The 15,453-nt window shown below is 46.9% G+C and overlaps 1 protein-coding gene across 3 annotated transcripts in view; it reads left to right on the top strand.

Moving 5' to 3' along the window:
- Window positions 1-5,789: 5,789 nt before the first annotated feature.
- Window positions 5,790-15,453, top strand: part of LOC144720742 (uncharacterized) — a 78,190-nt gene continuing 68,526 nt past the window's right edge. For all 3 annotated transcript variants that reach the window (XR_013585794.1, XR_013585795.1, XM_078597769.1), the window contains exons 1-3: window positions 5,790-6,195; window positions 11,053-11,142; window positions 12,546-12,660. The gene's annotated coding sequence lies outside the window, so the exon portion shown is untranslated. The remainder of the gene's footprint in view (window positions 6,196-11,052; window positions 11,143-12,545; window positions 12,661-15,453) is intronic.

Here is a 15,453-nt window from a genome sequence, read left to right as displayed (position 1 = left end):
CCAGGCCTACTGATGGCATCATAGGCCTTGAGCAGGTCAATAAAGCACACGCATAGACTAAGATGCACAAATGGACCTACAGACACGCAAAGAAATGTAGTTACACTGACTAACATGGAGGCATGCACATACAGCGACTAACACACATGCACATGGACTGAGACACACACACACACATATGGACTGGCACACACAAACACATCGACTTACAGACACACACACATATGGACTCACACACACATAGACATGCACTTGAGATACGCACACATGGAGTTACACACACATATCGACGTACACACATACACCGACACACACACATACATAGAGTGACACACACATTGCCGTACACACACATACACATGTGGACTGTCACACAGACATCCACTTGAGATATACACACATGGAGTTGCACACACATATATGGACGTACACACATACAGCGACTCACACACACACACCGACTCGCACACAGCAATACGTGGACTAAAACACACATTGACGTAAACACACATATGTACTTACACACACACATATGGACTAAGACACACACACACATGAACTTACACATACATAGACTGACACACACATAGCCCTACACACACATACACATATGGACTGTGACACACAGATGTAATAAAGGACTCTTCCACAGTGTCGATCTCCGTTGTCCTTTATTTGGGTTCGTGTAAAGCTCGCTCCCACGGCGTCCTCGCTCAGGCCCGCGTCTCCTCCGTCGAGCTCTCCGCAGCCACACTGCTGCTCTGGCCTGCAGCCACCCTGCTGCTCCGGCCTGCAGCCACCCTGCTGCTCCGCTCTGCAGCCACACTGCTGCTCCACTCTGCAGCCAGCCTTCCACAGCCCGCTAGCCCCCTGCGCCCGAACACCGATGGCCGACGGTGCCGAGGTCTCCCAACACGTGGTGATCGCGCCACCCTCCCAGTACTGCCCAGCGTGGCCTCCTCCCGTTTTTACTCCGTCTTAACTCCCCGATCCCCTTCCGGTTCTCTCCCTAAATCCTCTCCCCCACGTGACCCTAACTCCTCCCTCTCCTCACGTGACCCAGACTCCGCCCCCCTCAATCCTTGCTCGCATTACACAGATATCTACTTTAGATACACAGACATGGATTAACACACATATGGACTCACACACAGACGCATTGACTTACACACACACATCGAGTAACACACACATGTATAGACTTACACACACATATGGACTAACACACACACATATGGACTGACATACACATTGACGTACACGCACACAGATCGACTGACACACATACATGGACTAACACACACACAAAAACACTTTGACGTTGTCCGTTCGAAAAAGACACCCACATGGAGTTAAAGACACGCATGGCTCTACACGCACACACATATGGACTCAAAGACACACACATGGACTCACACACACACATCGACGGGCACAGCAATCCCCGATGATGGCACAGCTATCAGTATCGCAGTACTACGTATGAGTAAATAGCGTGACGTAAGCGATGGAAACAATAGAAATGCATTTAAGAAATAAGCAGAAATCACAGACTGGCAGTAGACCGTGGCAGTGTTATAAAAGAGCAACCCAAAAATCCAAAAAGAGTTTTGTGTACACAAACATAATTATTGTAACATGTCAACACATTGCCAGTGAACTCAAGCACGTACGCCAAGCTCTTAAGGCTAATGGTTACTCCGACTACACAATCCGCAAAGCCATCACTCCAACCATCAAGAAGGATCGTGTTGAAGAGCCTTTCAAAACCATCACCTTACCCTACATTGCTGGGGTCACAAAAAAGTTCTCCAAAATCCTGATTAAACACAATATCCAGGTCCGATTCAACACAGTACATAAAATCCGTGATCTGGTCCCATCTGTAAAATATGTGATTCCAGACATGCAGTACCCTGGCGTCTACAAACTAAGTTGCCTCTGTGGTAGCAGTTACATTGGAGAAACCAAATGACATGTCTCGGACCGCATCCGTGAACATAAAGCAGACCTGAAACACGGTAGGACAAACACCTCAGCCGTGGCAGATCACTGTTACAATTCAGTGGGCTCACATGAAATTGACTTCTCCAAGACAGAGGTTCTCTGCAAGCCATCTGGCTACCATGAGAGATTCGTTCATGAGGTGATCAACATATACAAACACAGAGACAATTTCAACCGAGAAGATGGATTCTGGCTCAGCAATCATTGGAAGGACGTAATAAACCATTTCGGATCTTAACTGATTGTGTTCACGTTTACGGTGACTTTCAGACCGCAGTCCACTCACTGGCATTGACTATATATATTTTATTCTCTGCAGGGAATGGATTCTTTGCTCCGTTGCAAGTCTCCTTTCACCACTCTCCCATTGACATATTTCGTTGCTTCCTCTTACTACCTTTCAAGCGACGGTCAATGGTATAGTGTATAGCAGATTGTATAATAATAAATAGTATAAAAGTGTAATGTTTAATATAATGTATAAGGTAATATATAGCATCGTAATTGTATAGTGAATATACAGCAGTGTGGTATACAGTAGGGTGGATAGAATAATACATAGTGTAATATTACAATGTATGGTTTATAGTAATGCAGTATATAATTTAATGTTGGGTTTGTCTATGGCAGTATATAGTACGGGGTAGACCCGTGTGATGTAAGAGAAACAAGTTTAGCTGGAGGCATATTATATTTTTTGCGACATAGAATTGTAATGTATGACTTACTGTAAGTAGCTCAGCTTATTGGAGAGTATATTTAGTATATTGATGATACTGATGTAGTTTATATTTTATTTTTTTACGTGGTGGTTTAGCTGCTGCAGCCCCTTACTATTAAAATTCCTTCCCTCTATTACTGCTAACCCTACTCCCTCCCTTTGATGCTGCTAATCCTGCATACTGCATAATGCACGGGCATAATATTGTAATGCAAGCGTAAATGGGGTTGCTGCTGAGCTCTGGCCCAATCACACGGCCCGGGGTATTGGGGGCAGAGCCCGGTATGGGGGGCGTGTGAGAGGGGCCGCCGTTCACCTTGGCTCCAATGGGAAGCGAGGTGAATGGAGGTGGAGCCAGCAGGGCAGTATGGGAAGGCCGGATCTGACGATCCAGAAGGGGAGGAGTCAGGGTCACGTGGGAGAGACGATATAGAGGGGAGCCCGGAAGAGATCGGGGCCAGTTGATGGAGTGAAGAAGCGGGACCACGTTGGGTGGCCGCCGCGCCATCAGCCACGTGGCTGCGGAGCGGAAGAAGGAGCTGATGGAGGAGCGTGTGGGGCACGCAAGAGGAGCGCGCGTGGCACGCGAGAGGAGCGCGCGGGGCACGCGAGAGGAGCGCGCGGGGCACGCGAGAGGAGCGCGCGGGGCACGCGAGAGGAGCGCGCGGGGCACGCGAGAGGAGCGCGCGGGGCACGCGAGAGGAGCGCGCGGGGCACGCGAGAGGAGCGCGCGTGGCACGCGAGAGGAGCGCGCGTGGCACGCGAGAGGAGCGCGCGGGGCACGCGAGAGGAGCGCACGGGGCACGCTAGAGGAGCGTACGGCTGCTTGCGTTGTGGCTGAAACATCGTGAGAATTATTTTATTATGTTTTATTTTTATTATTTTATTACTTCCCTTCTACGTGACTTTACCGAAAGAACCAAGAAGAAGTTCAGAGTATTGTGAGTATTGTTTTTTGTTTGCATTTGATTGCAAGTATTGTGGTTAATGTTTACATGATTCTTTGCAAAAGGTCAGTTTTGTTGCCGGAAAAAAGGGGAAAACCCCTATTAAGTATGGGGAATCTTTTCCTTTGTCAACGAGATGCTTGCACAGCGAGGTTTGAGGTGCCACTGCCTCCCATTCCTCGCCCGCCCCACACCACGGCACCAGCGAATGATACAGTACTTCCAAAACTAAATCCCGCGAAAGCTACATAGGTATACAAAGAGGTTGCTTGCGATAGGTCGACACCGTGAACAATAACCCTGCGATAAGCGATATTCCAGGGTCTCCCGTACAGTAAAATAATTGTTGTCATTTTAGTTCTAAACGTAATAATTTTTACATAACACAAAAAACGCGCTTAATCATATCGCATACCAAATGTATAATTAGAGATATTGTAATCGTAATATTTAAAAGTAAAATGTAATTTTCCAATTAAATATGAACGATACAATGTCCTATTTTTGTAATGTCATAACCAGTGTCACACCCTATGGGGATACAGCCGCGCAACGTAGTTTATTTTGAAACTTGCAACCAGAACAAGCCATAGATCTCCATGCAATGGCTCTCCGAGACTGCCGTGCGGATGTTTCTCCGGGTCCTCCGTTTTTCCCCTCCACGTTTATAATTAACATCAGGCGTTTAGAGAATTTGGCTGCTGCTATACATTTCACATGATGATAAGCCACTTCGTTGGTTGGCTACATACGGTGCAAAAGAAGTTCAACTTAAACTTGTTTTACCAGGTAAGGTCCACTGAGCTATGTCGCTCTTTTTCAGAAGCGACTTGGCCAAATGATAGCTCAACGAAGTGGCGTATCATGATGTGGAAATTTATACCAGCCAAATACTTAAAAAGCATGTTTCTAAAATGTGGAGGGAAAAACTGGAGAACCTGGAAAAAAATCCACGGGAAGCACATGTGAATTCTTAATATACAAGTGTCGGGGTGAAATCAAAAACATGACCTCCTGTATACCAGGCAAGGTAGTTAACATCTCGCCACCGTGGCACCCTATACATATGTTGTGTGGTAGAAAAGGACGCTGAAGCCGGTCGTGTAGGGGCTGACGCCAAACTGTTTATTTAGGGCTTACGCCTAACTCGGGAAGGGGTTAACACAACGGTTATTAACTAAGCTCCCCAGGGGAAGGGTACTGGGAGTTCCCTACACCCCACCAGGCTATCAGGCTCTTCCCACAGCACTGACCGAGGGTTCAGCCAACTCGGCCAGCCGGGTAAAGCAGCCCTTCAGCCTGGCTCTCTACCCTCTATCCCGGAGCCCCTGCTTCCCAACCACTCACTCCTCTGACTCTCGGCGAAGACCCCGTCCACGTCACGGGTCTCCCCTCAAATACCCCGGGGGGCATGACGTCACTTTACCCTGACGGCATTCCCCCGAGGCGAGTGTGACCTGACGTCAGCACTCCACTCCTCAACACATACGTAAATAAATACATAATTCGTGGCCAGGTCGCTTCTGAAAAAGAGCTATGTAGGCTGAGTGCGCCTCAACTGTTTTCAAATAAAAGTTAATAATATTTTAAAAAACTTTTTTAAAACACGCTTTTATGAAATGTACTAGTAATGGCATAACTCCACGACTCCAGGAAGTGGCCCTGAAGCTTTCCATAACATAAGGGACCGTGGCCAATAACAGCCAACGTCAGTTGACCGTGGATAATTAGACCCAAGCCGAAACATAACATGTAAAAAATAATGTTTAAAAATATATATATATTTTATGATAGAATATAGTATTGTCATCAGTATTACATAAGTATACCAAGTTTACAGTCGATACCACATTGGGAAGTGGGTTAAAACTGAGTTACAAGATTTGAGTATACAACGACAACAACACCAGACAGAGATAATAAAAAGTGTGTAAAATAAAAAAGCGTGTAATAATTTTAGTTTAATAGAATACAGGTGGGGCAGGTAGATGAGGGAGGGTGAATGATGGCGTGGAATGCGATCCCCCTCCTGTCCCCGACGTTCTCAGCTCGACGTAAACAATGCGGGAGAGCGCGCGTCATGTGGGGCGGAGCGAGGGGCAGAGCGACACTGTCCAGGTAACAAGGCGGAAGCACTCTCGGCTCTGCGTGCGTCAAGGTTGTACCGAACCTCTGCACAGATGGGATGGGGCTAAAACGATGAACGGATTGAACGTGACCGATCGATACATGTCGACAGGTTGTATAATTCAAGTTAGCTAAAAGGTGTTCGTTTTACATTGCCTTGGACGCGGCCGAGTGTGGAGCGTCTGAAGCAATCGAGGCTTGTGTCCGCCAGACAGGTGTGCGCGCCGCCCCGCCTGCCTGCCTGGGCGGCGGGCAGCGCATGACCTCAGCGGCACTCAGCTCTTTAACAACAACACCGCCGCCTACACGCACACCTTGATGTTCGCCGGCCGAAGGCTACTACGTACATGGAGCTTCACACGCTGTGGGCTGTGCTGGCAGCTTGTGTGGTGGGTAAGTCGAGTTCGCCGACGCTCGATGGCAACTGAACCGCGTCACGCAGTGCTGTGGCTAAGTGGCGTCAGTCAGGCTCGGCTGGCTTCACAGAGTGGCCTTTGGAAAGTGCTTTCTGCGTGTCTATTGGAGTTACTCTACACTGTTTTACATTTAAGACAGCCACAAATCCTGTGATATGGACCTGTGTAACCGTAAAGTTTAAGTGTAAGCATGCGATATACGTGAATTCCGAGTATATCCTTTGGGTCGGATGTAACTTGCCTGTGATGTATGGTTTGTGATGCTATAAGGTAACCTACTGTATGCTTCCTGCGGAGTTATTTTTTAACTGTTTTGGTGAACTGTACATGCTAATTGAGCGTCAGAATTGGGTCTTGTATAATAATCTTTGTAAATGACAGCGCCAGAGAAGATTGTTACATTAAGTTTTATCCAATCTGTCCGTAACGTGCATTGTAGTCATGCTTATCAGTGTTGGAGCTACTAAGTCAATGCTGCAAATTCTACATTCTTATGGAGGTTCAGGTCTCCATGAGAAAAAACACCACTGAAATACGAGCAAGTGGCGTAGCCTCGTAAGTTGCTATTAAATGCATGGATGTGGAAGGGTGATGCTGGTGGGTTCAGTAACTTCAGTTGAACATTTAGGATTTAAATAATTTTACCTACAATTGAAATTATGTTGCCTTTGAAACTGAACAATGAAATTGATGTGGTATGTGTTGCACACAAAAATTTAATAAATTAAATCCTTTGACCAAAGGGTGCTCTGAAACAGCGTTTATTTTAAAGCAATTTCTCGGCACATCTCAACTGCAGTGACTCAGGATGTGAATATTAACAACGGGGTGCCACGGTGGCAAGATGTTAGCGACTTAGCCTGGTTCAATCTTGACCCTGATGATGCCTGTATATTTGGAGTTTGCATGTTCTCCTTGCGGTCGCGTGAATTTTTCTCCGGGTCCTCCGGTTTTTCCTTCCACATTTAAAAACATGTCAAAAACGTTATCATTTAAAAACATGCATTCAGAGTATGTGGCTGCTGTAAATTTCCACGTGATAAGCCACTTTGTTGAGCTTTCAAATGTGGCCAGGTCGCTTCTGAAAAAGAGCTTATATAGTTCAGTGGGCCTTACCTGGTAAAATAAAAAACAATTGTTTAGTTTAACATAAAATAGCAAAACTAAAGAGGTGATAAATAAATAATCATAGGAAAGGGTTAAGAGAGTATGTGCAGAACACACTAGCCACTACCCGTAACCACAACCAACGACCCAACCAGTTACTTCTGTAATAAAAGACTCGGACGCTTCTCTCTGTCCTGTGTCCTTTATTTGGGTTCGATCTCTTTTCCTCACGGTACTCCTCTATAAACTCTCCACTCTGCAGCCCCAGGCTGCTGTCGCTCACGTAGCCCAAACTTCCTCCTAGCAGCCCCGCTGCTGTCACGTCGTGCAGACCCCTGCTGCCGACTCCTCCCTTGCAGACCCGCTGCTCTCTGCAGCCTCCTCGCTGCTCCTCCTGCCCCGGGGTCGGTCACCGTTGGCCGACGGTGCCGATCCTCGTGGCTCGGGTGCGTGGCGACCTCGCCACTCTCTCTCACACTTCGCCCTGCGAGGCCTCTCACTTTTCCCAGTCCCCGATCACTCCCGACTGCTTCCGGTTACCCCCCTTATAGACCCTTACCCTCTCCCCCACGTGACGTAACTCCTCCCCCCATGACGTCACTTCCGGGAGGTCGTTTACACCCGCATTACACCACCCTCCCCCGTAGAGAAAATCCAGCCGACCTCGGCTGAACACAACTCCAATAAGCAATGCAAGCGAACACGACCGAATACGAAAAAGGACACAGAACACACGATAATATACGGAAAGAACAAGAACACAACACAACAATTAACGAAATGTGAGGGATTTCGAGCGGGTGCGGGTCGCCGGGCCGTCCCGGACGGTCGGTGGCCCTCCCGCCGAGCGGGAACGTGGCAGGGTTTTAAGAGCGACAGGCTGAAGTTCGTCTGTCGCTATTGGAGGCCTGCCAACGTCCCGGTCTCCTATTTTCAAAGGCGCAGCATCAGAGGCGTCCCGCGATCGTGTCCACGGCGGGGTAGGAAGGGCTGCGGGCCTCAAAGGTTCTGCAGCCGTGGTAGGCGCACCCCGAGCTGGGTCTGCTTTCCCCTGCCGCGGCACGGCTGGCTCGTCTGTGCTGGCGAATCCTTCCTTGGAGCGGCCGCTGTCGAGGCCTCCTGCTGGGGCGGACCCGGGACGCGGGCCCAGCAGTCCCTGGCATAATGGCCCTTACGCCCGCAGCGGAAGCAGTCGATGTTGTTACGCCTTGCTGCGGGCGCCCCGTCCCGACGCGGCCGTGTCGGCGGCGCAGCCCGCGGCTCCGGCCACGGAGCAGCGGCAGCCGACAGCTCCTGCGGGCTCCTGTCGTCCGGCACATAAACAGCTTTCTTGGGGTCCCAACCCACGGCTCCCCCTTCGACGATGGGCCCACCCGTCCACGCCGTAACCTGCTTCCACCGGCGCAGGTTGAACTGGGCGTCGAGACATTTAGCCGCAGCCCGGAATGTGAGCTTCTCGTGACAGCACACCGGCATGGGAATGCCGAGATCCCGGGACAACTCCAACATCTTCCCCAGGATGAGAGGTTCCAACAGGTCAGGCTCCATCTCTGGGTATGCGGCCATTGCCAGCTCCAGTACCGCGCCCCTATACGCCACCGGAGACTCCTCGGGTGCGTGTTGTCGTTGCACAAACCGGCGATGAGCATCATCCGGCGGCTCGTAAGCATCTGCCATTTCGTCGAACACACCACGCAATGTTTTCTTCTTCGCGGCTTTTATAGAGCGAAATAATCTAACGGACTCATCATCAAGAAGAGTCGGAAGAACTTCTAATGCCTCGGCCTCAGTCCACCTCGCCGAGCGCACCGCTGCCAAAAATCTGCAGGCGAACGCACTCCAATCGCCCCCGATGGAGAATTCCTTGACAGTCGTTAGGTGACGACTGCGACGCCTTGGCGCGTTCCCTGCAGCCGCTGACTCTTCCGGTGGCATGTTCAACATGGCGTCGCAGCGTGGCATCGACAAGATGGCGGCCCTCCGTCGCGGAGGGCCCAAAATGGCGGCTTCCCGCCTTTCGTCGTGCGCCACGCCCAAGATGGCGTCTTCATGCCGCGTGGCTGATGGCGTCGACATTGAAGACAACCCGGGCTCCTGCGGACCACCAACATCGCCTTCTGACGCCGTCCTCAGCGTAACGAGCGCACACAACTGTGCAAGCACGTTCTTGAGAGTTTCAAGTTGCTCCGCCATCTGACTCCATCTCAAATCCGCGTCCTTTGGTGCAGACTGGTCCGCCGACACGGCGACATCTTGGACCCCTGGACCCGCACTCGTCCCAGCACGGATCTCCTCCTCTGCCGGAGTCGGGTCCACCGCAGGAGGAAGGTCATCGTCGTCGGAAGATGAAGCCGATGCCGGAGACGGAATATTCTTTTTTCTCAGTTGTTTAGCCATACCGTTCCACTTTGACACCAGTGTAATAAAAGACTCGGACGCTTCTCTCTGTCCTGTGTCCTTTATTTGGGTTCGATCTCTTTTCCTCACGGTACTCCCCTATAAACTCTCCACTCTGCAGCCGCAGGCTGCTGTCGCTCACATAGCCCAAACTTCCTCCTAGCAGCCCCGCTGCTGTCACGTCGTGCAGACCGCTGCCGCTGACTCCTCCCTTGCAGACCCGCTGCTCTCTGCAGCCTCCTCGCTGCTCCTCCTGCCCCGGGGTCAGTCACCGTTGGCCGACGGTGCCGATCCTCGTGGCTCGGGTGCGTGGCGACCTCGCCACTCTCTCTCACTTTTCGCCCTGCGTGGCCTCTCACTTTTCCCAGTCCCCGATCACTCCCGACTGCTTCCGGTTACCCCCCTTATAGACCCTTACCCTCTCCCCCACGTGACGTAACTCCTCCCCCCATGACGTCACTTCCGGGAGGTCGTTTACGCCCGCATTACACTTCCATTAACAAACCCTATTTCTGAACCCCATAATCCTGCCTCCAGTTTTCCACCTGGGGACTTTTCACTTTTTATTGTTGACAGCATATTACAATGCACAGAGGCATGAATAGACATCAGAGCAGGTTATGCATACTGTACGCTACACGAGAGCTATTTTTCATTTCCATATATCAGCTGCTTAGTGACCCTGCCTTGTGAGAGTAATACACAACTTCACATGCCTTTAAATGTCCTTTCACAAAGTGCGTCTCAACTGCACGCAGAGATGTGGCTAATTCTGTAATAGTGGTTGGCACAAATGCACCATGTTCTCTCCTACAAGATGTGTTCATTCGCCCGATGACCAACATTTAAATATGTAATCATCATCATACCCTATTCATAGTCAGAAAATGTAGTACCACATGGTGAGGCTTCACAATGGAGTGGAAAGTCAGCTGTGATCATTTATTGAGATAATGACGCATTTTCCATGGGAATGTAATTTTCACAATTGGTTGAGGCCCACAAATAGAGTACTTTCCTGAAATATATCTGATATGGAGATTACCATGCGTGTAAATTCTAATGATGTATTAGAAGGGTAACAAAGCTGAAATTTGGCGCAAATGGCGAGTTCTTACAATTACAAATTCAAAAAGTATGGGTCAAAGGTGAACTAATTACACTTCTGGGACAGGGTCAGCCTAAAGTTATAAATTGTATTTTACCCATGATAAATACTTAAAAACATAGCCCCTATATCAGTAAACAAAGTAATCTGCTTCCCATCCAGTGTGATGGTAAAGCAATACTAATCATGTATGTGTTTCAAACGCTTCAATTCTTTCTGCAGCAGGATTATCAACATTTGCATTGGCAGATGGTACAGTGTCACCTAATCCATGTCCAGCTGGGTCAAGTGATGGATCTGGTGATTGTTCAGGTATTTTGTGGGAGTGTGTGTGCCCATCTTTTGTATTTGATAAAACATGGACTGATGTGCTGCAAGATAAATCGGAGTTGAGTAGACATGCGGACAGCTGACACCAGAGTTTCAAGATTGGCTTTTGTAAAAGGAGGTTTTGAAAGAAACTAACTAACTAATCCACCAATAGGAGGCAGAGAAGCAGTGATCACAACATTGAGTAGAGTGCTAAGCTGATAAAACACAGTGAGTTCGCAGTTAGAGTAGAAGTGGTATATCTGTAGTGCCTGAAAGTACTCGTCACGCGCTGAGGTCGGTGTGCGTGCACGCGGCGTACAGTGGGAGCAAATAAGGACACGGGGTGCTTATTGGCTGGGCGTTGTTGTTGTCGAGATGTGGGGCCGCGCTGTCTGAAGATGGTAGCAGGTGGCAGGGAGTAATTAAGGACGCAAGGGCGCTGATTGGCCGAGAGGGTGTTGTCGCGGAGTGGCGCCGCATTGTCTGGAAAAACATGCCAAGTGGCAGCGGGGGCCGGGGACGAGGGGCGTCGCGGGGGATGCCCCTGATTAATTGGGGATTAATTGGCTCGGGGATAAAGACAGGGTTTTTTGGAGGAGACGGGAGTTCGCGCCTGGGAGGAGACAGGATGGAAGAGTCGGAGCAGCAGAGCTAATAACAGTATAGGGTAGCAGTGGAGAAGTGTAGGGTAGCAGTGGAGAAGTGTAGAGTAACAGTGAGACGACGAAGCCAGTAGGAAGCGGCTGGAGTGTGGGAAGAGAAGCTGATGTAGTTACGACAGAGTGGGACGGCAGAGCTGATAAAGAGCAGCCGAACTGTGGCGGAGAGAGTGGAGAGGAGAGTCGACGGAGGAGTGATGGGGAGCGAGTGAGGCCGGCGGAACGCGGCAAGTGAGCGGAGAGCGCGAAGAAGAACCGTGGATCGGTGTTAGCTGGAGGAACGTTGAGCGATGTTGGATGGAGGAGTGTTGATCGAAATACGCGAAATAAAGTGAAGAGGAAAGGCAAGAAGCTGTCGTGTCGAGTCGAGCACTACATATCTGCCAGGCATCTCGGTTAGCCCATAATACCTGGGTCTGTGTCGCAACTACCTTCCCAGCAAGACTTTCACACTTAATGTAACCTCTAAGCAGACCTAGCCTAGCACAATCAACTTGAATCTAAACCTGGCCTATACCTCCCCTAGGTCAACTCGGTATTAAATGGCTTCCTGGTGCCATATGGCCATAAACCTCACTCACGTGCAATGGCCACACCACTTGTCCCATGTGTGCTGTTGGGCTTCAATTATATGCTTGCTAGCAGCACTTCCCCAGTCTATGGAAAAACAGACATATGTTTCCTTTGTTTTGATTAAGAAATTGACCTTTGTATATGTGTTTGCCCAAATGTATCTCTTTGCAGAGGTCAGACCCGACAAGGGAGAAAAACACTTTGGGGAATGTCAAGGGAATGACAAGCACTACTGCATCTACGGAGAGTGCCGCTTTCTTATCAAGTTCAACACTCCCACCTGCATGTAGGTACCGAATGGCCTGGCCCTTGAGTATGAACTGCTTGGTATTCAATGGCATAGTACTATGAACTATACTAACTCCACATGTATAACTATGGCTTCAATACTGATTGGAATGATTTCATTTAACAAATTTAAATATCTTATGAACACAATAGTGTATTTATTTTATTATCACAATAATATTCAGTACCAAAACATATTTTTTTTTTATCATTCACTGCACATGGTCAAGGCACAGCTCAAATTCTTGGGCCCAACAATTTTTAAATAACTCTTGTTACCAAAAACAACACGACAGCTGTGGTGGTATTGGTTTTTTAAACCATACTTTACAGATGGAAATCAATGCCATTGGAACAATTCCAGTATCCGATGTTACCTTGGGAAATTTTATTTGGAAGCCTCACCTACGAATTAATTTTACATAATTTCTATTCAGTTAATTAATGTATGTTATAGTAAACATTTTGTGGCTAGAAGCAAACTTGTGGATGAATGGCTCTATAACTGTATTTACTTAATCATTCATTTTATTATGGTTGTTCTATTTGTATTGTTTCTTGGAATGGAAGTGCAGTCCTCCCACCTGAGAAAGAAAGGCAATGGTTGAAATGCGTGAAAAATAACACGTATATTTTCACGACCAATATCATGATTCATAATAGTTTTTTCGGTCAGATTGCGAAAGTAAAATGTGTGTTGAAAACCCTCTACCCGATACAGCCAATTAATAAAGTCACGTGAACAAGTGTGTCAATTTATTAATACTTTAGCAACCTCACGAAATGTAACAATTGAGTTCGACCTATTTGCTAAGTTAGAACAAGTGTCATCAGGCAGTTATGAAGATTGTGACAATGTCCTGCAGTTTTGGTCCTTAAATCGGAGGTGTGATGTCTCCAATGTGCACCCACAAGGGAGCAGAGAAGTGGCAGCTAGTGATGATACTTAGAGATAAATGTAATTTATTACAATAAATGTTTACTTGATTAAATGAGTTAGTCATAGTTAATTAGTTGTACTGGATGGTTATGTTAAATTATAATAAATTACGTGAGCTTTATTTAACTAATTAGTCGTAATTAGTTACAATAAATTGCTAGTAATGTTTTAACACTGTGTTTGTTTCAAATGCTGTAAATACAGTTTTCTTAAAGGTTGTATAATTGTATCTTTATTACCTAATCATGCGTTTCTGAGATGTTAGCTCAGTTGAATTTTATATTTATTCTGTGCATTTCAATGAATTCTATAATAAGTCTTGGCCAAAAATCAGAAGTTTGTATAGAACATTAACGTTATCATCATGCGAATGTCCTTGTTGCCGACAATTGTGCTTGTATTTGATGTTCCTTTGTTAAGTTATTACTAGCATCTTTGCGCATCCTAGGACGGAAGCTGTAATATTTATGAAAAAATTGAGCAGAGTAGAATTGTATCTTGTGTAAATGTAATAGCAGTGAATCTTGCACAAGAGTATGTCATCAAACACTTTACTGCATTTCACTGTAGCAATGTATTAATGGCAGTGAATCTGACACAAAACAAAGTCATAAAACACGTCACTGTAGTTCACTATAGCACTGTATTAATGAATCAGTCAGAAAGGGTTTTATTCGCCATGAAAGTTCGCACAGACAAGGAATTTACTTTGGCAGGAAGGTGCATACATTCAACATATAGGAATCTTAAATCTTAAATATATGGTGTACAAGTCTATTTATACTAAAGGTACAAAGTCTAACTAATACTAAGGGGCTAAAGTATGTAAAAAAATTGAAAAAAATAAAATAGCTATAATATACAATATAAAAATACAAAAATACAAGTAGGGTAACATAGTGCAAATATGGCAAGGTGTCATTGTGCAGATATAGTGCTAAAGTCAGTTTGAGCCCTTGGCCTTGTTGAAGAGGCCAGCAGCGGATGGGAAGAAACTGTTTTTGTGGCGTGAGGTTTTGGTCCTGATGGGCCGCAGCCTTCTGCCGGAGGGAGTAGCTGGAACAGAGAGTGTCCAGGGTGGGAGGAGTCGGCCACAATCTTCCTCGCTCGCCTCAGGATCCTCGAAGTGCTTTTTTTTTCCAGTGATTCTTGCACAAACCTATGTCATTAAACAACTCACTTCATGTCACTAGCACTATATATAACTGACCTTCAATTTGTTCAAATTCACTGCTCTGATACTTTATTCTTTTCTGCTTTCGGTCGCTGGGTTTGAAATACATTGGAAATCGATACAATGTGGAAAATCACCGAAAAATGCCTATTTTACCATAATGTAGAAGCATAAATTAGACTTATCTTTCATCTCAAGTGCTGAAGAAGTAGATAAAGACACCAAATCCACTTTGTTGCTGCATATAATGATTTATTAGATTTACTTTCAATAAAGAAACGTCAAACTTAAAGCGAATTTGCAGAAAAAATATTTTCCTTCCGCTCGACTTGCGCGAGTGTAAAAATCCACCCGCTCATGAATATTAATGATGGGGGGGGGGGGGTGCGGCATGTGGAGTGACGTCACGCGCGTTACAAACAAACATTCTTGGCTCATTATAGTAGTAATTATGCTAACATTTCATCCCGTCAAACCAACATAGCATTTACCGGTGTCCCGAAGCAGTGATATATTGGCATGATTGTTCACGTACCCAACTTCACTAATTGGCTGTGTCAGGTGCAGGATTGATGACACACAATGTTTACTTTTGTGATCTGACCTAAAAACTCAATTATGAATGATTGTTTTATTATAAGCACAATACAGTTTTTCACAGATTACTTGTCAATAAT

This window comes from Lampetra planeri, chromosome 9 (assembly GCF_965212315.1).
Source record: "Lampetra planeri chromosome 9, kcLamPlan1.2.h2, whole genome shotgun sequence".
Lineage (NCBI taxonomy): Eukaryota > Metazoa > Chordata > Hyperoartia > Petromyzontiformes > Petromyzontidae > Lampetra > Lampetra planeri.
The sequence above is the reverse complement of the archived record's forward strand: the minus strand, read 5'-3'. Positions and strand labels throughout refer to the sequence as shown.